General features: G+C 38.5%; 1 long non-coding RNA gene across 1 annotated transcript in view; it reads left to right on the top strand.

The window, feature by feature from the left end:
- The window catches only part of LOC121318052, an 88,191-nt gene that overhangs the window by 32,716 nt on the left and 28,073 nt on the right, over positions 1–27,402 (top strand). Inside the window, exon 2 of the long non-coding RNA XR_005950572.1 lies at positions 10,052–10,114. This is a non-coding gene — a long non-coding RNA (uncharacterized LOC121318052). The remainder of the gene's footprint in view (positions 1–10,051; positions 10,115–27,402) is intronic.

The raw sequence follows: 27,402 nt of genomic DNA, 5'->3' as shown, positions 1-27,402 counted from the left end.
TCAAAAGAAGGAGTGCACTAATGTTAGGACCCCCACAACCCAGCGTAAGCAGGTGAGGGGCAACGCAGTACAGGATCAGGAAAACTAGGTTGCTCACATCTGAGAGGGGATGATGTGAGCGTGTTGTGTCAAGCCCTCAGTAATGAAGAAGATACACAGTCCGTTTATGAGGAAAGTTATAAAACTCTTTCTCATGGTAATGAAGTGATATACCAGAATGTGCATAGGGTAGGGGAAGCTTATAATCGGTTTTATACCACAGTGAGAGTGAATGAACAAGTTTTGTTGCAGGCCTTGCTGGACAGTGGGTCTATGGCGTGTACAATGAGTGAGGTAGCAGAACAGGATCTTCTGAATGCAGGTATATTTCCTGAAGACAGCCAGTTGCACACAGATATCATTCTTGTAGGATGTGGCGGAGTACAAGTGCAACCTAAATGCATTCATCAGTTAGAGATGGAAGTGTATGGGCATGTGGTTAGTGTACCTACCTTGGTTGTACAGGGGCAGCGTGATCAATTGATATTAGGCACCAATGTTATCAAGTATCTGATATGTCAATTTAAACAAGCACCCAGTTACTGGCATGTTATGAATAAACCTGAACCCATTGGCACTCAAGGGAGTGAACAGTTTCTGAGCATGTTGTCTGGATTAAACCGGTGGAAAGGTAACAGTATATCTGATCAGATAGGAACAGTTAAGCTGACTCAAGCAGTGACATTGTTACCTAAACATGATCATCTTGTATGGGGCAGGTTACCAGTGAATGCACCAGTTTCCGAGGGCAGTACTATACTAGTAGAGTCCACTAGATCTAAACTTCACGAGAAAGATGAATCCCTTTGATAAGCCAATAACATTGAGAAGGAACTCCAAGATAGCGGATGTGTATCCCTGTGTAGCAATGGAGGATCTGGACATAAACTCTGACAATGTATCTAGTGATGTCTTGAGAATGCAAAGCCAGCAAGTACATGGGAGTGTGACTGCTAGTAGCATGCACCTTCAAACGGTATTGATCCTTGTGATACGCTCAGCAATTTAGGATTAAGTGACATTGATGTTAAGTCTTGTGAAGTGTTTCAGCACTGGAAGAAACAGCTAGTTGAGTTGATACAGAGATATGAAGGGGTGTTTTCAAGACATAAACTAGACTGTGGAGAAGCAAAGGGCTTTGTTCACAGGATTCATTTAGCTGATGATCGACCATTTAGACTGCCTTACCGACGTGTTCCCCTGGAGCATTATCAAAAACTGAGACAGGTCTTAACTGAAATGGAAGAAAGACAAATCATCAGGAAATCCACTAGTGAGTGGGCCTCCCCCCTTGTGCTTGTATGGAAGAAAAATGGGGACTTACGCATCTGTGTAGATTACCGCTGGTTAAATGCACTTACAATCAAAGACACACACCCATTGCCACATCAGGTGTTTGGCTGATTGTTTGGCTGCTTTGGGAGGAAATGAATACTTTAGCACAATGGATTTGACTTCTGGGTTTTACAGCGTGCCCATGAGTGAAAGTGATAAGAAGTACACAGCGTTCACAACTCCGTTAGGGCTCCACGAATTCAATAGGATGCCTCAGGGACTGTGTAACAGTCCTGCAAGCTTTATACATCTCATGACTAACATTTTTGGAGATCAGAATTTTTTGACACTGTTATGTTATTTAGATGATTTGTTGGTTTTTGCACCCACAGAGGAGGAAGCGCTGAAAAGGCTTGAGATGGTTTTCATCAAGTTGAGTGCTCATGGGTTAAAGTTAGCATCCAAGAAGTGCTACTTCCTGAGATGTAGCGTGAGGTTTGTGGGTCATGTTATTAATAGGAGTGGAGTGTCAACTGACCCAGACAAGGTGGAGACCATTACTAGCATGGACGAAGTGGAACTCATGGACACGGATGGTGTCACACCATCTCAGAAGAAGATTAAATCCTTCCTAGGTATGATAATGTACTACCAACATTTCATTGAAAATTGTTCTGAGATCGCTAAACCCCTATTTGCTCTCACTGCTTTTCCGGGGAGAAAGAAACCCTATAAGAGAGGTGCCACTGCATTTGGGAAGCTTAGTCCAAAAGATTGGACATGTGAACATCAAGATTCATTCCAGAAGCTTAAGTCCGCCTTGTTGAACTCAGTCATGTTAGCTCATCCTGATTTTAGCCATCCATTTATATTATCTACAGATGCGTCGCTAGACGGCTTAGGTGCTGTGCTGTCCCAGGTTTCTGAAGGAGAGCGTAAAGCTCGGCCTATAGCATTTGCAAGTAAGACACTCAATCGTGCTCAGAGTAGATACCCAGCACATCGACTAGAGTTTCTGGCACTTAAGTGGTCCGTCTGTGACAAATTTAGTCATTGGCTAAAAGGCCACATATTTACAGTATGGACCGATAATAATTCTCTCACATACATCCTGACTAAGCCAAAGTTGGATGCTTGTGAGCAGAGGTGGGTTACAAAGTTAGCACCATATAATTTCATTATCCAATACATCCCAGGCACCAAGAATGTGGTCGCTGATGCCTTAAGTAGACAACATTTCACCAAAGAACAAGTTGGTCACAGACTAGTTAATGAACCATATGGAGCCTTGCTTGAGGAGGCGGAACAGATTATGGAAAGTGCAGAACAAGATGTGTTCAGGGTAAGCAACAACAATCAAAAGATTGAAGAAATCAAGACCCAGAGTAACTCCGGGCCCATGTTGCTTTATAGTGAGGAAGTGGCCACAATATTCGGAAATCACACTGAGTGGAAACTAGGTGCAAGAACCAGGGCAATCTGCCTAGCTCAAGACATCCAGCAGTTGACTCCAACAAGTCAAAGTGCATTACCTGTGTTCACACTTAAGGAGCTTCAAGATAAACAGGAAGAAGATGACATACTGTCCAGAGTATTTCATTATGTTGGGAGGGGCCGAAGACCATCCAGGAGGGAGAAGTTTAAAGAATCAACCAGAGCTGTAAAAGTGTTAAAGCAGTGGCACAAGTTGAAGTTGCTTGATGGGATTCTTTATAGGGTGTATAAAGATCCCCTGCCTGGTTAAAAGAGGTATCAGTATGTTGTGCCTGCTGCCTTACTGAAACATGTGCTGCAGGGTGTCTATGACAAGGCAGGGCATCAGGGCCAGTATCGGACATTGTATTTGGCAAGACAGAGGTTTTTCTGGGTAGATGTGGAGAGGGATGTTTGAGATTAAATCAGGTCTTGTAAACGTTGTTTAGTAAGTAAGGCTGTTGAGCCTGAGGGGAGAGCTCCCCTTGAAAGTGTCAAAACGACAAGCCCATTGGAACCGGTCTGTATCGATTTTTGGTCTGCGGAAGACTCCAGTAACAGAAGAGTGGATGTGTTAGTGGTTACAGACTATTTTACTAAATTAGCTCACGCATTCCCTTGTCACGTGGGACAGGTATTTCTGCATTTATGGATTCCCAGAAATAATTCATTCAGATCAGGGAGCTAATTTTGAGAGCCAGTTGATACATGAACTGCTGCAAGTAGCTGGAGTAGGGAAATCTAGGACCACTGCTTATCATCCCATGGGGAATGGTGACGTTGAACAGTTTAACAGGACACTGGGCAATATGATTCGAGCGTTGTCACCAAGACAGAAACAAAAGTGGCCACAATTGTTACAAACATTGACATTTGCTTACAATTATACTGCACACGAGACTACCAGGTACCCCTGATTTTATTTGATGTATGGAAGAGTGCCACGGTTACCAGTAGATGTCATGTTCCACAATGTGGAGAGAAATTGTGATTTCAAGGACTATGACAAGTATGTTGTTGCCCTGCAAAAGGACCTTCAGGAGGCTTTAAAGTTAGCTCAAGGCAATGCCACAAAAGGTCAACAACATCAGACCAAACTGTACAATAAAAGGATCAAGGGTGCTGCGATTGAAGTAGGTGATCAGGTCCTTCTTGCCAACAAGGGGGAACGAGGGCGCAGAAAATTAGCAGATAAATGGGAATCTACTTTGTATACTGTAGTTGCTAAGAATGCAAGATGTCACACTTACAAAATCAAAAATTCCAGAACAGGACTGGAGAAAATAGTCCATCGCAATTTGCTAATGTTGGCTAATTTCTTACCAATTGTAACAGTGAATCTGAGGAGTTTCCACTCAGTGAGTGATCCGAATCAAACTCTGCAAGCGGAGAGCCTGTTCAGGAGCTATCAGAAGATTTGCAAGAATCAAGCAGACTGAGTCGGACGGCTGATTGGGTTATGCAAACCTTCATTTTCGGGGAGAGGATGGTTGTGGATGAAGTTGATGATGAACCCAAAACTTTGAGTAATGACAGTCCACTTCAGAAGGATCCAATAGACGTTTCTTGTGAGGTCTCAAGTGTGACGGAGAAGATCGTGAACATGGACGATGGATCTTCAAGACTGGAAACTGTGACCGAAGCTTCTGAGAAAATATTAACAATTAAGTCACCACCTGTTTTTGGAACTGTTACACAAATTAGAACAAGAGTGGGTAGACTTGTGAAGCCAGTAAACAGGCTTATACAGAATATGACACAACAGAGCGAAAAAAAATCCCCCAGTGTTTCTGTTAGAAAATGGGCTAAATCGTTAATTTCAACCGCAGTGAATTAAAATATAGATCAATTTAAGGAAGCGTATTTTGATTGACAATTTACAGTATTTTGTTGAAACATCGTTAATTATGTGGTGAAGTCATTTAGGATTCAGTGTGAGGTGTATAGGGCACCTTGTGAAGCGGGTGACAGAATGAGAGTTTTGCGCTGCTTTCTTCTGTTACTTTCCCTTAGTTGGATAACTGGATATTGCTTATTGTGTAATATAATAGTCCTGGTAATAAATGACATGTTGTGTGTTGAAGCGGTTAAAGCTCAAATGTGAAGAGTAAAGGGATAATTAAGATGTTTTATTTTTGTTAATTGTCAATGATTTTTGTAAAAATTTTGGTAAAATTCAGTGGGGAGGGTGTAACAAGTGTAATTTTATTTATTTATTTATTTTTAATTTCACCAAAGTTTCATGTTAATTCGCTGTTTTGTTTCAAAGGAAAATGTTTGTTTCCTTTAATTGTAGTCGGAGGTCATTAATAGGGAATACGACTTTAAGACCAAGCACATGTAAGAACTACCCAGTAATCTCTCAGTCTCCCTGTTGTTAACGCTGAGGGTAAGTCAGGTTTCACCTTCTCTTCCTTTTATATTCTAGAATCTTTATTTAAAATACATTTGTACATGGAGAAAACGGTTGTAACTCATGTTGTAATATGTATTCATGATGTGTTAATAATAACTCGCTCATCAAATCGTGTTAAAACTATTTTTTTTTTTTTTGATAACTCGTGTAGTACTATTGAGAGTGTAGTGTTGCGCACTTCTAATGGTTGTTGTTTTGTATAGGGAGAGAACGTCTGGAGTGATCTGCATGTGCTGGTATTCTTTTTATTTTCTGTTAAACAGGTATGTTTCTGACTAGTTATTTTATGGTCAAAAAAATGTAAAACTGATAAGTCTTTGCCTGTGTGTGTAGAGGAAAGATAGAAAAAAAACTATTAGAATCCAAGTAATATGGATGTGTATTGTAAACTTTTAATTTGTAGGAACAAAAGACAAAAGAAACCTGAAATACCACTATACGATCTAAAAAAAGGAAGAAATTGTTTATTATTTTTTTGTTTTTATTTAATTTACTATGAATTGGTACTTGTCTGATTACTATAAGAAAAAATGTAATCCCGTAGTCGCCCTGTTGTTAATGCTGAGGGGAGAGAACGTCTGGAGTGATCTGCATGTGCTGGTATTCTTTTTATTTTCTGTTAAACAGGCACAATAAACAGAGACTGAATCAACACTCGTTAGCACTCGTGTGGTTTATGAAGCAGCGTAGAGAAAGATACCGTAGCAGCAGGATCGTGTCTGCTACACATAGGAATTCATTTCCAACCTCTAACATTATTTTATATTTTCTGAATAAAAATCACAATATGCATTATTAGCCTATATCAGGATATTTTGATGGGCTGTTGTCACGGATGGCTTGGTGGGTGATGTCAGACCAGGAAGTAGACACAAATGTGCTCTTTCTTTATTAAACAAACAAAACACTAAACACCAAGCAAAAGGCACGTTGGGCAAAACAAATAATAAACACAGACAAACAAAACAAGTACCGTGCTGGTGCACATCCAGCGCACGTAGCAGTTGTCTTTTAGATCTTTCTCTCTGTCTCCTTTCTCCTGTACACCAACAACCCATCAGGAAAAGCTATATACTGTAATAGTGGCTGAGGGATTAACTGGTTGTCAATGACCTTGTTTATCCCTCGACCACATTCCACACAAGTTTTCTAATGAGCGTGGTCGACAGCCAATTTGTCATATAAATTATTAGTCGTCGACCACGCATTCTCACGGGAGGTATTTGGCAGAGACAAGAGGCAAACATCGTCCCTGCCAATTACATTTAACTGTAATGATAACAACACAAATATATAAAACAATAACAGTAAAACAAAAACAACACAAATAAACATTTGCTTATGCCACCACAGCTGTGCAAAAGGTACTGAGTGGTGTGGGAATAATGGAATGTCCAAACAGCGGGTGTATTTACAAATAACTGTCAGTTTTTAATAATAAAGAATCCACCCTCAATACCAGCAATGGTATGAGTGTAAAACGGCAGGGTCGCAGTCCCCAAACAAAAAGGTTTCACAAAACAAAAACTACAATAATCCAGCAGTGCACGGGCAAGTGCTCCATGAAAGGTGAGGTTACTAGTGTGCTGTGCTGTGCAGGGGTAGTGATGCTTCTGGTCTGTGCTGGCTCGGTCTGTGAAAATTATAGTTTATGATAGAATAGATGCAACACTTCTAGGAACAACTGTACACATTTCCTGTTACTGAGGTTGATGTAAAGACTGATGTAAGCACTGGGATAATTTACAACCGCTTTTATTTTTCCTCTGAAGGCACGCACAATATATTCAACTCTATTTAAGTCGTTCAACATCGAACCCATGGTCTAATGACATAGCAATGTAAACAAAAATTAAACAACCTGTCATGACTTATCCTTTTATTTAATTTGATTTGTATTATAAATCTTTCATATTTCCAATAAGAACACTTTCTTAACCCTTTGCGGTCCTACAGTGGCTCTCAAAGGTATTCAGCCCCTTGGACTTTTTCACATTTTATTGTGATACAACATGGAATCAAAATGGATTTAATTAGGAGTTTTTGCCACTGATCAACACAAAAAAAGTCCATATTGTCAAAATGAAAAATAAAATCTACAATTTGTTCTAAATTAATTACAAATACAAAACAGAAAATAATTGATTGCATAAGTATTCACTCCTTTGAGTCAATATTTGGTAGAGGCACCTTTGGCAGCAATTACAGCCATGAGTCTATTTGGATAAGTCTCTACTAGCTTTGCACATCTGGACACTGCAATTTTTGCCCATTCTTTGCAAAACTGCTCAAGTTCCGTCAAGTTGGATTGGGACCTTTGGTGAACAGCAATTTTCAACTCTCTCCACATATTCTTAATTGGATTGAGGTCCGGGCTTTGACTGGGTCACTCCAGGACATTGACTTTTTTGTTTTTAAACTACTCCATTGCGTCTTTGGTTGTATGTTTGGGGTCATTGTCCTGCTGGAAGATGAATCTTCTCCCAAGTCCCATGTCTCTTGCAGACTTCAACAGGTTTTACTCCAGAATTTCTCTGTACTTTGCTGCATCCATTTTGCCCTCTATCTTCACAAGCTTTTCAGGCCCTGACACAGAGAAGCATCCCCATAGCATGATGCTTCCACCACCATGCTTCACTGTAGGGATGATGTTCTAAGGATGATGTGTGATGTTAGGCTTGCGCCAAACATAGCACTTAGCGTTGAGGCCAAAGCTCTATTTTGGTTTCATCAGACCATATAATCTTCTTCCACTTGGTCTTAGAGTCTCCCATATGCCTTCTGGCAAACTCTAGCCGACATTTGATGTGAGCTTTCTTTTTGCCACTCTCCCATAAAGGCCAGTTTTATGAAACACCCAGGCTGCTATTGCCGTATGCACAGTGTCTCCTAGCTCAGCCGTGGAAGACTGTAACTCCTTTAAAGTTGCCATAGGCCTCTTGGTGGCCTCCCTGACTAGTGCCCTTCTCGATGGATACTCAGTTTTTGAGGACGACCTGTTCTAGACAGATTCACAGTTGTGCCATATTCTCTCCATTTCTTAATTATGGACTTTACTGTGCTCCGAGGCATATTCAGTGCCTTGGAAATGTTCTTATATCTTACCCCTGATTGGTGCTTTTGAAGAACCTTATTCCGGATTTGCTTTGAATGTTCCTTCGTCTTCATGACATAGTTTTTGTTAAGAGATGTGCTAACCAACTGTGGAACCTCCCAGAGACAGGTGGATTTAACTTGAAATCATGTGAAAGACCTTAACTGCACACAGGTGGACTCCATTCAACTAATTATGTGACTTCTAAAGACAATTGGTTGCACCAGAGCTTATTTAGGTATGTCATAGCAAAAACTTATGCAATCAATTATTTTCTGTTTTATATTTCTAATAAATTTAGAACAATTTGTAGACTTTATTTTTCACTTTGAAATTATGGACTTTTTTGTGTTGATCAGTGGCAAAAACTCCTAATTAAATCCATTTTGATTCCATGTTGTAACACAATAAAATGTGGAAAAGTCCAAGGGGGGGTGAATACCTTTGAGAGCCACTGTATGTCAGACCAGGTCCGACATTACAATTTTCCCTTTCCAGTCCGATTTCAGATCCTGTCCGACATCATCAAAAAGATGTAAAGCACTGGTCTTTAGTCGTTTTTGCTCTGGAAAAAAGCAGAGAAAACCTTTCAATGGCTCAGTGAGACCGATAGGAGACGAATAAAGCTGAAAAAAAAGTGTGTATTTGATCCAAAGCTCAAAGAATATCACTGACATTTGCAGAGCTTTTTGAGATGTTATAGTAATAAAATAATGACTTTGATCGCATTATTGAGGAGTTTGGTGATAAAACGAGTGATCGGGAGAGGATTTACCAGTAGACATGTCTATAAAGAGGTATGTGAAAAATACAGCGAACATGGGGTGGGGCTTGGCTGGAGATTCAGTACTGAGTGTCAAAGATTTGAAAACCAGATTCTCCTGGGCCATCTGGGGGCCAGTAGTTGGTGGTAGCAAGGTGTCCCTCGTATGCTGTCTACTCCGGTATACTTTCCTAAAAGTATTGGTTGGTGGTCGTCTTAACTTTTTTCAAGGTTCTGCCTGAAAGAAACTTGAAAGTTGATTGACATTTTTTTACTTTACTTTCCATCACATTAAGTACCCTTCAATTAACAGGTTTCACTATGTTTCAAGGAAGAACCCAAGTAATCTCAAAACAAATACCTTACTGCAAAAGGTGAGTCATTTCTTACAGTATTTTGTACTCTCAAAAGCCCAACAAGTCTCCTGTTGCTGAGGATAAACATCACACCAGGATTAAACATGTTTTAATTGTGTTATACTAAATATAAAGGTTGATAAACTGACAGGACTACAGTTAATTAAATGTTACAGTACATAACTAGTTGCAGCAAGGAATAGGCCAATTATCATACTGATTAATTCCTTGCTTGTTTTATATTGTTAAAATTATTGCTAGGTACCTGTATGTCTTATTTTTAGCTAAAATATAGCTACAGATGCCTTTCTCATTTTGTTTGCTAAATGCAATACACTTGTGCACAGGGCTGCCTGACAAAGAATAAATAAAAATAAAATAAAAAACTCCATAGTGGTATGTTATTTTGACAGACTATATGTCTGACTGTAAATGAAAAGTTAAAATACCTTTAAATGCAATATAGATGCTCAGTAATCAGTGCTGTTTTCAATAAATGTGCCACACCGGCGAGAGGGGGTGGGTAACGTAATACCCTGTAATAAAGAATGTAGCCAGACTAAGTCACATTATGTTTAGAGAAAATAAGGAATTATGTTCTATTATAATTAGCTTTTTCTTTTATTGGTACACAGATTCAAGGCATCAACGGAGGGGGACAGCAACCAGCCCACAACCCACACCAAAGAGCACAGACAGTAAATAATATTCAATTGTTCTTTATTAGAAAAATTTATATTCAAGACTTGGCATTTATGATAATATAGCATACCTCGCCACTAGCGAAAAGAGTAAAATACAAGAAGCAGCAATTAACTAAACCAGTCCTTGCTTAATATTGCACTTGCCCTGGCTGGAATGTCAGTAGGGGATGTGGTTCCAGTCTCCTGCCACCGCAAGTTTAGACTGCTGAATTATCCCTTTTCCGACAGCGGGCGCCACTCCACCACCGAGTCCGAGCCAACATACTAATAGCCCTGTCGATTGAGTGGAGAGAAAAGTTTCAATCTGTTACTAGGCAGGGCCTCCACTCCCGATCTAGAGCAGGGTATTGCACATGTTACAGTTTTCCTGATAAGAAATAAGCAAAGGATCAGTGCATTTCAAGAAACATTCAATTTATCTGCTGGTTTACAGAGCCAATTAAAATAGTATAATAAAACCAGGAAATATCACTATTGGTAAAATTACTAATACATATATATATATATATATATATATATATATATATATATATATATATATATATATATACACACACACTGAACAAAAATATAAATGCAACATGCAACAATTTCAAAGATTTTACAGTTCATATAAGGAAATCAGTCAATTGAAATAAATTCATTAGGCCCTAATCTATGGATTTCACATGATTGGGAATACAGATATGCATCTATTGGTCACAGATACCTTAAAAAAAAAAAAAAGGTAAAGGCGTGGATCAGAAAACACTAGGTGTGAGAAATATAAGCTTGTCTGGACCCGAGCTAGATGCAGGCCCCAACTTAAACAATCCCTGTACACAGCAATTATAAAAATATAAGTCTGATTTGCGAAATATATGAAACTAGTTTTCCTACGGCATTTTACAACAGAAGCATTTTGTAAAATCATCAAAGCTACACAAACAGGATTCATCTGATCCAATAAAACATGAATCGTTTTTTAGTCTAGAGAAAAAACGTTTCTGGTTGCCATCAGTATTATTACAATTTGAAGTGCATAATATGTGTATGTGAGGGGAAAATGCCATTTGAAAACATTTTGAAACCACTGGGTTTAGCTCCCTTAGAACACCTTCTGTCAGAGTCTATTGGTGAGCTTGCCAAGTGAAGGGAAGTCATAGGCAATGATGACTGTGGATGTGTGTAGCTACTAACTTTCTGGGTGCAAATCGAAGGGAATTTAGCAGCTTTGCCTTTCACACTTCATTCTGTATCAAGATTATGAAGAACATCACTTCAATTAACAGTTAGATCTTTCAAAACTGCTTGTTAGATTACATTAACCCTTTAACAACTAAGCAGTTTCCCTGGTATATATATATATATAGTATATATATATATATATATATATATATATAATATATTGCCTGTTTTCAAATATGACTGTTTATTTTTGTCATATTGATTATATGATCAGGAGATTCTAATGTTTGTGATCAAGATATTGTAATGTTTGGTGGAATTAGATTTAGTTTTCTACCAACATTATCTGTGTAATTGTCAGAAACTGATAATTTCTCTTTTAACGATCTAAACGGTGGCTGATCTACAACAAATAGTGCTAATTGTAACTTGCAGATAGATAAATCTTGCCCAGTCTATACAGTATGCAAATGTTAACTACAACGCTGTTTACCTATGCAGTCTGCATGGCTTTAGTCACAGGAAAAATAGAGGTAGCACGCTATGATTGTGATGCAATTATTCCTAAATCTACTTGACTTGTCCTTTTTTTATTATGATATGGCTAAAACTGTATTTTTTTCACGGTTATCACAGATATTACGATTTCTGTTAAATGTACCCATTGTCATGTAGTATGTAGTTCCCCATTTCTGAATAGTGTAAATATACATATTTTTTTTCACATCAATCATCTATTTTACTAATGCAGTACCTGTCGGTTTTAGGAAGTTGGCAGCCAGTTTAGTTTGCTTCCAGCAGCGATTGATTATGTCGCATAGCGTGGCAATAGTTCTGCTAAAGATCACTCTCTCGCCAGTATTTTTATTTATGTTTTTTTTCATTTGATAATTCAGTCATAGAATAGAATGTCTTTAAAAGGTGGACATAAAAGACGAAATATTCAGCAATTTAGCATTTACTGATGATCAGGTAAGCAATTAAATATTTAGGAACATTTGTTGTACAATAGCTAGGCTTGCTACTATTCGATTTTAATTTGTCAAATCGCTGATTAATATCAACGTTTATTTTAGAAAGAATTTACCAGGGTTTTTTTTTTTTTATCTTTATTTTTCAATTCAAGCAGAGAATGGGTGAAATTGACCTTTATGCTTTAAAAAAATACAAACAAAAAAAAACAGACTTTTTATGCCATTCAGAAACGTCTCATTTATCGCAGCCCCTTTATAATAGTCAACATGCAACAAAACCAAAGATCCTACACAAATAAAAAAAATTGTCTCAAATAAACTGTAGACAATGCAGCATATAAAAGTGTATTACACAGACTTTTACAGCATGCATTGACAAGTAAAAATAATATGCACAGTACAAAACATTAGTTGAACAGAACTAACTTGCACATATTCTTCGGCACAGCTGGAGCCACTGGAAGGTAAGGCAGACTGGCCCACTTTGTCCTGCCGCGGAGATATCTGTCAGGGGATTGTGCACAATATCTCATTAAGTGTTTTCCTCTTGCAACCCATTTTCAAATCAAACTAGTAACTGTCACTGTATACCTAGCAAAAGCCTACCTACAGCTTAACACACTAATTTCAAAAGTAGGCGCTTTGATGATTGACAGTCCTTTAAACACAAGAGAGCATTCTGGCTCTGCTTCAGTCAACGAGATCTGTCAGAACAGAGTGAAATGACAGTGACAGTGAAACTAACAGATCACTGAGGTGATTGAGAGCAACCCCTAGCCATTCAGAGTGGAGCGGAGACGGCACAGATAGTAAGCTTAAAAACTAAAGAAACTATTGATGACTTGTAAATTGTTACTTTTGGTCCGAAAATAAAAAAATAGCGATTTGTTTATCCTACATATATAAATTTATTTCAATCGAGCTGTCATTTTTTGGGAATTTGACGTTTAAGCTTTACCACTGAATATCGAAAAGTAGCAAGCCTAATAATAACTAAAGGAAGATTATCAATTTTGAATGTGACAACCCTATTTTTTTTCTCTTTTAACAAATATTGGGCCAGATATTTAAAAGGTTTGCACACCACGCAGAGGGGTATCCAGATCGCAAATGGCCGTTGTGCCGAAATTGTGCCAAGTTGCCATATTCGAAACGTCCTTTTATGTGTCACAATCCATTCTGCGCTGTGCAGAAATAACATGTATGCATCGCACAATAAGGGGGGAGTGGACGACAATATGTGTGATCCTGGTATATTCGAAGCTATGTGCCAAGCACAAAACCAGGTTTGTGACGTGCAAAATAAGGATTGTAAAAGGACTGCGTTAACTCTGCGCACACTACCATTCCAGCACTGATTACAAACAGGCAACAATGGGAAACATGGGTAGCATGCAGCATGTCCGTCTACGTGTTGATGTGATGCAAGGCACACCAAGCAACAGCAACGCCGACATAGGCAAAGATATGCTGAAAGGGTGCACTGGCCTCGGCACACATATGAGGAGCTCAGCAATGAGCAAATCGTGTCCAGGTATCGTCTCGACCGAGACATGCTGACTCATCTATGTCACATGTTGCTTGATGACCTGGCCAGAACAAACCTGCACAGTCATGCCTTGTCTGAGCAATTAGTAGTGTCTGTCTGTATGTGTATCCTGGCTACCGGGACCTTCCAGAAGGTAGCAGGTGATACAGTGGGGATCACCCAATCAGCTGTGTCCCGCTACCTCGACCGCTTCATAACTGCATTGCTGCGACGTGCTGAGGAACATATTAAATTCCCCAGTACCACAGCAAACAGGGAGGAGATAATGCAGGGTTTTTATGAGGTCGCACCCCTGCCGCTTGTGGTAGGTGCAATTGACTGCACCCATATTGCTATCCGGGCACCTGCAGGGGTGGAAGCAGCAGCCTTTATGAACAGCAAGGGCTACTACTCCCTCAATATGCAGGTTGTCTGTGATGCACATTATCAATGTCCTGGCACAGTAACCAGGGGGGCTCATGCGTACATCTGGCATCAGTCCAAACTCTGCAGTGCATTTGAGTCTGGACAAATCCCGAATGTATTCCTCCTTGGTAAGTTAGCAAAACTGCTTTATTTTAATCATCAGTCACCCGTGTTTACATGCAGGTAGTATTCCACTTGTATTGGGAATAATGGGAAATTTGAATAGCTATTCCATGCCATGTAAACAGGGTATTCCAAATGAATCCATCCGTATTCTGGATACCAGTATTCCGAAAATGTGATACCGAATACCCACTTAGTATTAGGATACTATTGGAAGACTAGCCCTTCTAGACACCTTATTCAGAAAAACAGTTTTTTTCTAGACACACAAGTTGTTGTTTTATAATCTATGAGACAACAGCTTGTGTGCCCAACAAAGCCTTTGCAAAAACGGTGCACAAATATATTAGTACTTGTATGACCCCAAACTAGTTGCAGAGCTTGCCATGGACTTGGTAAAGATCATCAACCCTGTCACCAGCAAAGCAACCCCAGACCATGACACTGCCTCCTCCATGCTTGACAGTGGGAACCACACATGCAGAACTCATGCGCTCACCCTCTCTGCGTCTTACAAATACTCGGCAGTTGGACCCAAATATTTCAAATTTTGACCCATCGGTCCATAAGACCGACTTCCACTTCTCAAACGTCCAGTTTCTGTGTTTTTTGGCCCAGGCAAGTCTCTTCCTCTTATTCTGCACTCTTAACAATGGTTTCTTTGCAGCAATTCTTCCAGTTAGGTCAGTCATGCAATCTCCTCTGAACAGTTGATATTGAACCATCTGTACTTCTAGTAGCATTTAGCTGAGCTTGTATTTCAGGGGCAGTTAATCACCGGTTTCGCAGATTTGTGACTCGAATGAACTTGATCTCTGATTCTGAGGTCACCCTTGGCCTGCCTGATCTTGTTCGGTCCTCATGAGTGCCATTTTCTTTAAATCGTTTGATGGTCTTGGCCACAGCAGTTACAGACACTTTGTGTCTTGGTGATTGTGATTTGTCTTAAAGATTGACCTTCATTTCTTAAAGTAATTACAGTCTTTTTTCTTTGGTTAACTGAGCGTATTTTGCCATTTTCTGCTCCCTTACATTCAGGAATGACAAACTTGTGCCTATGCTACCTATATTTATAGTAATCATGGACACTCACCTGTTAACAAGAATTAGTGACAAAAGGTTAATTAGGAAACATGCTAGTTAACTCAGAGAACATCTAACAAAGACACTTTTATACTTAGGCCAGTGTTCTAACACCGCGTTATACACATTTCAGACTTTTAACTGACTTGGACTTCAGACTGAAATCCCCTTGCTTTGGGTGACCATTTCATTGAAATTGAAAAGATTTACATTTTTGAATGCAATTCACTTATGATTATCAGCTTATATAAGTACACGTATCATATAATGAAATATTGAGTGTTTATAGACAAGTTTATACAGTTGAAAGCATAGATAATTATGAAAAACTTGGTTTCAAGCAGGTGTACTCAAACTTTTGACTGGTACTGTATGTGTATATATATATATATATATATATATATATATATATATATATATATATATATATATATATATATATATAGAGAGAGAGAGAGAGAGAGAGAGAGAGAGAGAGAGAGAGAGAGAGAGAGAGAGAGAGAACATGTTTATAAACATGTTCATAGTGACATTAACAGTGTATTCCCATGCCCAACAGACGATTGTGAAAACATGCTGTAACGGGACATTCCGGCGACACTCAAAACCTTACAAACTGAGCTTAATCATGATGTTCAAATGAGTGAGTAGAATAAATAACATAATGCATTTCTGTGTATTGTGTATATAAAAATGCTTGATTGATGTTTACTTTGCAGGTGAATGAACTCGCTACATTTACAAATCAGAGAGTGTGCTACCATAGTTAGACTTTGTCACGGCACGACTTATATAAACGATATATCGTGATATATATATATATATATATATATATATATATATATATATATATATATATATATATATATATATATAATATATAAAATTGTATTTCCTAGTGGCTGTTATGGCGTCTCAAAACATCAGTTTTGGTTGAAAACATAGTCGGTGTACTAGCTATGGAGCCAATTGTGTATTTCTGATGGTCCGTTATGTTCTGACTATGGTCCGTATGTATGTGTGCACGATATATTGTGTGGTCATGCTGTCATATCGGTACATACTGTGGCAACACAAATGATAGGAGCTTGTTGGGGTAATGCCATTACTAATGGTGACTGTCCATCATTCTGTATTCTTGCTTGGCTGTTGTGTGCAGTTGCTATATTGGTAGTGAATGCACAGACAGTTTTGCGATGCACAAACAGATTTGCGAATTGCTCAAAAAACTGCTATATTCCAATGTCTCGCAAGTGCTTTGTGCCATTTTGGAATATCTCTCATTTTATGCCAAAACACAATTTTTTTGCGAGGCACAAATTTAGCGAGGGGATTGCGCGAAGATCGAAGATTGGGCCCATTATGTTTAATCAGGAAATGTAGTGAAATATGTATATTTTTAGACCGTGAAGTGAAATAAGCCCTTTTTTTTTGCTATGGAAGTAATACAGCCTACAAGAAACTTCAAAGTACCGCACAAGTGAGTATACTGTTATGGTAATTAAGAAGACGCTGTGCAAGTATTTCAGGTGTCAATCATAAAAAGAACCATGCTGTAAATTAAGCATTGTATTACAAAGGGTGTTTATAACAACAATCTGGAACAATCTGGAAAGGGGTGCAAATGCATCCCAAAAAGTACCATATGCATTTTGAAGAAGGATGCTCCTTTCCCAAGTCGGACAAGGATTTTCTTGGTATCAAAATAAAGAAAAGCGATAACGTGTGTTATGAGACATGTTCATTTTAAACACACTGGGTTTTATTTGCACCACTTGCTGCTGACAAAGGGTAATACGAGTTTCATGCAGGTAATCCTCTTCAGCAATGTGATCATCAGTATGACTAGCTTCCCTGTAATTATGAATACAAACTTGGTCACATTTTACAGCTTTAAGTTAAAACTAAATATGTCTGGTAAAAGACATAGATTCTTAATTCCAATCAATTACATTTTTTTTAAGAGATTACAACTACTCTAATTATAGTAAGATAAGTGCCTTTGTATTAAAATACTTTCCAACAGCAGGATTCAATGCCATGATCTTAAGGACTAAGGTTTTACTGGCAAATCTACGTGGAAAGTGCTGCTTGATGCTGACATTTGAGTGCTTTTATCGGTGATAGTCTGGAGGTGTGTGTATCTTCACTACCGTATTTGTCATTTATATTGTTATAGAATGAACTGTAAAAATAGATTAACCTGTTTTGAAAAAGAATGTACTTTTGTTAGTCTTGGGGAAGCACTGATAAGCTCTGTACCCTTTCCCAGATTGGCTTTTTTGTTTCATTGGCTCTGAATTATTTGTTCTGAAGTTGTGCGATTATTATTAATTAACACAAGACTTCCAACAGGATTCTTTAATTTGTCCATTGAATGTGATGCATTTTGACCCATGGAATTATGTCAACTGTAACACGCATTTCCAAAATCTAACAAAGTATAGTATCATGACGGTATGACGACATCAAAAATTCTAGTAAAGGAACGCTCAATTGTGGTGAAAGGTTGTTATAAACTTAGGAGTGAATTCCTTACAAGCCCGAATTGGTTGTTGAGAGAATTTTATTCAAAGAAGTGGCAAGCCCCAGTCCTGGGCTTGTATTCAAAAGGAAGATGGGAGCATGATTTTGATACAGGTTTAATACAAATATAATTGTATTTCATTTCCCTGTGACTCACAGGCTGCTGCATGAATTATTTAAGATCTGACAAGGTTGTGTTCCCCTGCACCCGGGCAGCAGTTTATCATCCTCTAGCTTAATTGTTTTAAGTGGCAGCACATGTTTAGAAGTCTTAAGTAATTGATTATATTTAACTACAAAAGCTAACTTTATGTTTCCCATTAACCTTTTGGATTACTAGTAAAAATAAATGTTCCATCTAAATTAGTCACAAAAAGCACACACACAAATACAAAAAAAAAAAAAAAAAAAATCGAATTGCTAATGGTTTTAATAATGTTTATGGCCGTGAAAGTATTTTCTCAGCAGCTGTTTTTATTCTTTGTAAAATGGTTTTACCCTTTGGACTGAAAAAAGTCTTTAAACTAACAGATGTGACTATAAAGAAGGGTTCTGAACACTCACACACTACATGAGGAGTTGCCTGCCTCTCACGCCAAGACACTTAATCTAATACAGTCACTGCAACTTGCAGGATGGTATCTTTAGTAGATTGTTATCTTGAAAACATATGATTACTGTAAGATGACATCCTTGATAAAATGGCCTTCCACAAGAAATTATACAGACAGGTAAGACTTTCCTTTATGCTTGTAGCATGTGTCCTTAAACAAACATAAGACATACCTGGGAAAGCGAGCTAGTATGCAGGTGCTGAATTCAAGTCTTTGACTCTTTTATTCTACTGACTTAAGCGATTTGAAGTTACATTTATTTACATTAACAGCAGATCGAGATCAAACTGGCATCAGTAAGGACTCTGTCAGCCCCAGTTAGGATCATGGGCTGGCCGAACCAAAATCTATTCAATATGTAAGGAAGGAGGAAGGTGCTTAATGACCATCCAATGCAAATACTGCTGAAATCAAATCTTTAAAAAAATGTAGGGAGAACAGAGGGCTGTAAAGGAGTTATATCATCAGGAAATAGTGTACATAGGTAAATTAATTTATAAATTGTCATCATACAAAAAACGTGATTGTGACAGGATGGCTGGATGGGTGACGTCAGACCATTTATTAAGTATGAATACCAAACACAAAACACACAAAACAAAAAGGCACAGTGGCCAAAATAAACAAACACAAAATGCTATGCTCAGTGTAGTGAAGTCCGGGGATGAAGAGTAGCTTGTAAAACAGATCGCACTATTCGGGTGCAGGTGCAGTTGATACTGCACTGACAGGGTAGAGTGCAGGAGGGATGTGTGGGGCTGCTGTACAGGTGTTGCTGTGCAGGTGCTTGTAGTGCTTGTGATTCCTGATGCAGTGCTGGCTCAAGAGCGTCAATTCCCGGGAGGGCAAAGCAGTCTGGATAGACACAACAGGCACACAGACAAACAAACAAAACCCTTCAATCTCCTTTCAACACAACACGTACAAAAGAAAAATCCACCCCCTTTCCAGCGCATAGCTGCTGTTTATATTGACGTGGCTGTCCTCAAATTGGTAAATAATTTGAAGACAGCTACATTCCACGTGAGTATTTCTGTCAGGGAAGGTTTTTAACTCCTTCCCTGCCAAACAAAACAACAATAATAATAAAACAGAGTTTTTCACAAAATCCATTTAAATAATAATAATAATAATAATAATAATAATAATAATAATAATAATAATAATAATAATAATAATAATAAACATAGGAGTAGGGCATACGCCATCACAGTGATACATACAGACCCTTGTGTAACATCCTGTAACAGATTGTATAGTAGACTGCAGATGTAACCTACAGCCACATCAGTTTGATATCAGAACGAGAGGAGTATTTGTAACAGGGGGTACTGTCGTGTGTGTGGGTTGTCACTGAACAATACTGAAGCAGAGTACAGAGCATTGGTTGTTGACACGCCGCACAGGTGTGCAGATCTAATTAACACACATGCTGATACTAGGGTGCCAGCAATGGTAGCCCTAGTGTCACTTTTAATAAAGAAAACAAAATAAAACAAATCTAAAAAATAACAGTTTTCCACACAAAAGGTGAGCACTAATCCCACTAAAAGGAATGTCACGCTCCAGGAACCTACTACTCTATGCACACCCTCTCTATACACTGCTTGGGATCAACCTCCCCTAAACAAACTTACTTCTGGACTCCAGGAGTCCTGGCCTTCTCACGGAAACTCCTGCCTGTTCACATTGCATCGACTGGCCAATGCCTTCATGAGCATTGTCTTGCAGTTGAAGGGTTCTGTAGTAGTTAATCCTGCGGAGCAGATGCTCTCCTGAGTTGTGGCCGTGTGCAGGGGTCGATGCTCCCGGGGTTAGTGCTGGCTCCATAGCTTCAGCTCCTAGGTTGATACAAGTCTGCAACACAACATGAAACAAAACACTGTCTGTACAGCTATGACCATTCAGTAGCCTTGAGCTCTGGCGCAGACGCTTTGTGAACATGCAGCCTCCCCGGGCACGCCCCCCAACCAATCCTTACCTCCCAATCAGCTCAGCTCTGGGTGAGCCTACCTGCTCCTTCACTTCCTTAACAACGCCTCTCCTGTTGCACGTCCCAAATGCTTCATAAAGGCACACGTGCACTCAAGAACCAGCGACATGGTCTCCCTGTCACAGTATTACACAGTATTTTTATGGTTCGGATATGCATGTGTTTGTTGTATCATACAAACATTCTATATTAATTATGACCCATTAAATTTGCATTAATAATATTATTTTTGCAATTTTTTATGAGTTCTTCTTGGATTAATTTAAGACGCCAAAGGAATCATTTGTTTTATAAAAAAATAGTCTTTTGAATTACAAAATACATTTGTTATTCACTTATTTAAAGCTATTTAGCAAACTTTGCTTCCCTAGCATGTGTTTTGAATATTGTAAAACAAAAACACCAATTCACATTCTATTAGGAGCCCCAGGACCATTTTCTCACCGTACTTGAGTCGTGTTGAGTGTGCACTGAAGCAAGACTAGCAACCTGTTTTTTTCAGCACACTTACTGTCTGTCTTTGAGTATGACTGACTACTTTACTAATACTGGTTTTCACACTTGAGAAAAATGAATCCAAGAGTTGAATCTGGTAGTAATATCTGGTAGTAGTTAATGTGGCTGTGCTCCCTGTTCTGTATACACTAGAAGCTAATCCCAGATTTGATGCATTTTAGTTTTAGACACACTAAAGCAGGAGTTGACTGCAGTCCAGATCTTTGATCTGTGCATATGTAAAGCACATCTTTATGTGCATGACACATGCACAATAAAAAAGGAAGTTGCATTATTATTTTTATGTGGTTTAGTTTGTTTACACACACTGATACGGGGTAGTAGACAACATGGACTCGAAGCTACCCCAGGAGGTGGATTCCAGTCATCAGTCACATAAGCATGAAGAAAACAGCTTGTGAGTCTTGCTTCAAGGCCCTCTAAGGTGCCTGTGTGAAAACGGTATAAGGTTCCATAGGCCATACCAAGCACTTGCTGGGAATCGGCTTTTATTAGCAATTTTACAGTACTGCTGAGTAAGTAGCTCTAGATTTTGGTTATTTTCTGCCTCTCTTCCTTCCCAGCTGTACCACTATTGGCAATCTTTTGGGATGACAAGGGTATGCCAAACCAAAACGACATCCATAAACTTGCCAGGAACGCATATGTTCCCTTCATCTTTTGAAGGAGTGGGGAATAAATTCAGGAAAAAACAAGTGTTTTTCTGGATGACTTGAGTTCATGTCGTATACATTTCCCTCAATATCACCAAGCAAATTAAGTTACTTTTCTGACATATTTTTTCCATTACCACAGATTTAGAAGCTAAAATAAGCTAATGTGCTGTTCCACTTCAGCTAAAGAAGATATCAAGTACTTGAACTGTGCTGGAAAAAGTCAGTAGAAATCTTTCCCTTTTGGAGCAGTCAAACAAGCTCTGGGGATCAAAACTGTTTCCATGTCTTACTGCCCTGGCCCCTAACTGATCTAGCCAGATGAGAGAAGAATGAACAATGTAACCTTTTAGCTATTTTGTTAAAAATTATTTGCAGGTGTGAAGTCGTTGTGGTTTGGGTCCACAGTCACACATGGCACAAGCATGCCAGAGAACCATTGCATATTTATTGAGTTTTTTTTTTTAACCAGGGAAGAATCCATTGAGGTCATTGCAAGGCTGCAGCAGCCATACTGTAGCATATGCATAATTATACTAATTGATATACAGCAACATTATGATAAAACAATAAACCCTATAGAGAATAACCTGTCTAACTTTTAAGTAAACTTGAAAATTGGGGTATTTCATACTTATGTTTATAGCATTGCTTTCAGACTTGTTCTTTATCCTCTTACCTAGCAAAAAAAAAAAAAAAAAAAAAAAAAAAAAAAAATCTGTTAAATAAGACTATAGTTTAATACTGATGCCACTTGATCTCCAAAACCCCAGAGTATTTGCCTTATACTGTGTAAGCATTTTCAGCGCAACAACAATTACCTATAAAAATCCAAACAAAAGTTTATTTTGACATTACACTTAGTTGAATGAGGTAGCAGTTAAATTATTGTAGTTCTCTGTTAAGATTATAATTCTGAACATTTGCCTTTCCACTTCAAAACAAGGCCTTCCTGTGTACAGCAGTTTTGTGAAAAAAAAGTCTTTACTGTGTGACAGCAAACAACCTATCACCAGAGGTTAGAATAAGACTGACCGCTGAACCATTCATAATCTGCTTTGAGATCACTGACAACATTTAAAGCAGGACACAAGCAACAGTTGACCTCCGTCAGATGCCTTTTAATAGCTTGTTTTGTTTTGACTGATGCACCCAATGTTATTCTATACATACAGAAAACAATGAATATCTGAAACAGGAGCAACATAATAGAACAATAGCAAGAACAATGGCAACAGCAACAGCAGTGAAAGCAATAGCTAAAACAAAAACAAATTATGTCTACCCAATTTATTAATGCACACAAGAAAAAGAAAAACAATCACGTCACGTTTCACCACTGTAAATGCTCTATCATAACAAATATATTACTCAAGCAGTAGCGAGAGAGAAAAGCAAAGCAAAAATAAATAGTCAATGCATGGGCCCAGTAACTACAGCCAATGCTGAACAAAGTCATTCAAAAAGAAAAAACTAAGATAGATTATAGATTTTATATATACACACACACACACACACACACACACACACACACACAGTCCTGAACTCCAAAAGAAAAAATAACAACCTTGCATCAATCCATCATGGAAAAAAAAACATAAAAAAAAAAAAAAAAAAAAAGTTCCAACCTGACCATAGTTCACCGAAAGCTGCCAGTCATCTAAGCAAACAAATTGTATGAGAGAGAGAAAAAACAAACAAACAAAAAAACTCATACTGCTTTGTTACAAAAACAGTGGTATACGTTTCCAGTTGTCATTTCATTTTATTTACTTATTTTTTAAATAAAGCAAAAAAAACCCAAAACATTTCCATCGTACTTTTGTCAGTGCGTGTGCACCTGGACACTAACACAGCGTGCTGCTCACTGTGTCAGAGGTCACAAACGTCACACCTCCAGATGCTCCATCTCAACCATCTCTACAGTGCCAACAATTACCATAGAGATACTACTACATCATTATATTTGTACTCAAGGTTTTTTTTTTTTTTTTTTTATATATACATATATAATAGGGATGGGAAGTTTACACATGTAATCATATAAACTCTAAAGAAGTGCTTAAATATTTAACAATATGCTAACCTCTTTGGGTTCCTCTCATCAGCCAAAATTGCTGTTAATATAGGAATATTGACTGCAGGGTTTAGGTTAACATGTCGTTTTTTTTTCAACATTTTTTGAAAATAATTGTATTTTGTTTCATTTTTTTTTTTATATTAGTTTTTTTGGGTTTTTTTACTTTTGAGGAGGCACTGCCTCCCTTGCCTCCTCTGAGGAACCTCCACTAGGTTACACACTACACTGGATTACCAGTGTGTAACAGGGAATACCAATATTATATGGCACATTGTTAGGCGAATTTATTAATTATGTCTGATGTCTACAGGGGTGTGCAGAGGAGCAATTACTTGTATTCATACTTTTACTCAGAGCCGCCATACTCGTATGGGTACTCATACTAGGACATAAGTCGGTGGTGTTAAAACCTGAATTACCATATTCGTTACAGATGCTTGTTGAGACTTCTTACTCGACACACCCCAAGTCCTGTATATGCCTGAGGAATAGTACATCTGTATTCCTATGCTGTATCCCAAGTATTTATTTTGTGCTATTTCGTGTTTTTGTTTTGTGGAAAAGAAAAATGACAAATGTGGTTTATGTAATTCAGCCAGTCTGCTGACCAGTCAGCTACCTGACACTAAGCAGAACACATGAAGTGGCTGTTATGTGCTTTCGTGGTTCCATTGGGAAAATGTCTATATTCATCTATAACTATAAAACTTGCAATCGCAAGATATGTACAAGTGCTAAAGGAAACTAGTAAAAAAAAAAAAGTGTCTCTCTACCGAGAAACTGCCTCTTCAGTATACGTTGTTTACAGATTTTATCACTGAAATGTGGTTCTTGAATTGAAGTTCCTAGTGTACTTAAAATGGAATCAAATTATTATTAATATTCTAATATGACACAATGCAAGATTCCAGAAAGACTGCCTCTATTCATATTATAACTTACAACTAACCCAAAAGAAGGGGAATTACTTTCAGCAAACATATCAGCAAAGAAAATAATTTAGTGTCACTGGAAAGAATCAAAACTTCCCTCCATTGCAGAATGGTGGAATCAGTTGATAGAAGCCATACAATTAGAAAAAATAGGATTTGGTAGCAGTGATAAACCTAATCTTTTTGTAATGGGGTATATAAGTACCAAAAGATTACCCATTAGATTTACGAATTAGCCATCCAAATATATATTTTGTACTCCTAGGGGTGGATACATACACTATATTGTTTTAACTTATATGAACTGGAATAAGGGAGTGGCCAAAAGATTGAATCAATGAGATATGGCTTTACACCACTGTAAGGCGGCAATTATATTATATGCATTAAAATACAAAATGTAAATGTGTATTGTAGCAATGCTTTTTGTATAATGTAATTAAGGACCTTCATTATCTTTTTTTTTATTTTTCGTCAAATTTCCCAGGAATTTAGAGCTGTTTATTACAACACAAAATGGGTAAATATAGTAAATAGCAAGGTTAATTTTGGCGAGAGGACAGCAAAAAAAAAAAAAAAAAAAAAACACTGAGAAAAGTATTTGAAAACAATTGCAAATCCAGTAATATACCATATATATATATGTCAACAATTGAATTAGTGCCCTAATTTATTTATTTATTTTGCTTCTTTTTACTTGCTATACGTGGTTGAATTTGAATTCTATAGCTTTTATATAAATATTTTCTCCACAATACCAAATTATACATTTTAAATAAAAACTACTTTTAATAAAAACAACTTCATTTTCCCATGTTTTTTCATACATTACCATGATAAAAGGTTTTACACTACATTTGGCAATGCACTTTGTGATATTTTGTTTAGTTTCATCTACTTTCATAAAATACTTGACAGTTCTGAAAATAGGCCAGTATTTTAGGAATTTTTTGGCATACAGACCATGGCTCAACAGTAGAAGATATTTGAAATCCTCATAATATTTCACATCTCTCATATACTGAATTTTTTTATATCTATCTTGGAAAGGGGTTGAGATTGGCAGTTTAAAAATATTATTTATTATTATACATTTTTCAATTATTTTTTGGGCAGTGGAGTTTTTATGAAAAACATGTAATACATTTCACAATAAAATACATTATATGATTGGAAACAGCTACTACCTTTCTAAAGCTATATTGGGCTTTAATTTCTGATGTAAGGTTACCTAACTATAAGCGCTAAACACAAAGTGGTCATATTCAAGCACAAATATGGTCATTCTACCTAGGCGTCAAAGGGTTAAATGTATATGTCACAAAGACAGCCGGAGTGGGTGGCATCAGACCAGAGCCAGGAAAAATAAACGACAGAGAGAGGTGGAGTTTGGTTGAGCTGAGCGAATGCTTTCGCTCAGCATTTAATAAATAAACAGAACAGAAAATAAATGGTGGTTACAAACAAAAACACAGGGACACGGCACATTCGCCAAAATAAACAGACATAAAAACGGACTAACACTACAGAAAACACGGTGAGTAGATATTCTAAATACGATTATTCTTGCAAGTATTACCTCCGTCTCCTATCCCGTTCTCCACTCACCAAACACCCAACCCCAAGCGAATAAAACGTGCATCTATATATACTGTTGTGCTGGGATTCAATTACTAATTAATTATTCACTTGAATCCCAGCACATGAATTATATGCAACCTCGTGCTCACATATTAACTACTTTAAATGCACGTGAAGTGATGTACAATCCCATGCCTAAATACAATTATACATTTCTAAACACACGTGAAACACAGACCTGTTTATATCCTGTGTACCAATGACTATACATCAACATTTAACACACCACACGCAACATATAACAGATAATATACACAGGGGCGGGCACTTTGTCACATATACCCCCCCTGTGCAAAGCACACATGGCCTCAATGGCCACCTCCCCCCTTAAAAGCCCAAAAGTCCAGCACAAAGTCCTGGGCCAGGACAGGAGGCTTCAAGGGGCCCACATGTCGTAAGGCTGTCAGCAGCAAGGCTGACAGCGGGGTGGCATATTCCTGCCATGGTAGTCCTGGCAGCGGAAAGGCTGCTTGGGGGGTGGTCTCCTGACCTCTCCCCTTCTTCAGAGCCGGCAGCTCCCCTTGGTGGGGCTCCGACCACAGTACTTCCAGCAGCAAAGAAACTGCAGTGGGAGCAGGTCTCCTGACCTCCCCCACGATCTCCGGCAGTGAAGATGCTGCAGTGGGAGCAGGTCTCCGGACCTCCCCCACGATCTCCGGCAGTGAAACTGCTGCAGTGGGAGCAGGTCTCCTGACCTCCCTCACGCTCTCCGGCAGCGAAACTGCTGTAGTGGGAGCAGGTCTCCGGACCTCCTCCCTGATCTCCGGCAGCGAAACTGCTGCTGGGGTTGGTGGTCTCCAGACCTCCTCCCCCTTCTTCGTGGCCGGCAGCTCCCCTTGGTGGGGTTCTGGCCACAGTACTTCCTGCTATGTTGCGGAGCAACAGGCGACCCCAGGCGATGCTGAGCGGCGGGCAACCCCAGGCGATGCAGTTCCAGCAACCCCAGGCGATGCGGAGCGACAGGCAACCTTGGGCGAAGCGTGGCAGGCATCCTTGGGCGAAGCGTGGCAGGCATCCTTGGACGAA

This window comes from Polyodon spathula, chromosome 1 (genome assembly GCF_017654505.1).
Source record: "Polyodon spathula isolate WHYD16114869_AA chromosome 1, ASM1765450v1, whole genome shotgun sequence".
Classification (NCBI taxonomy): Eukaryota; Metazoa; Chordata; class Actinopteri; order Acipenseriformes; family Polyodontidae; genus Polyodon; species Polyodon spathula.
Note: the sequence above shows the minus strand (reverse complement) of the source record. Positions and strands in the feature narration are given on the sequence as shown.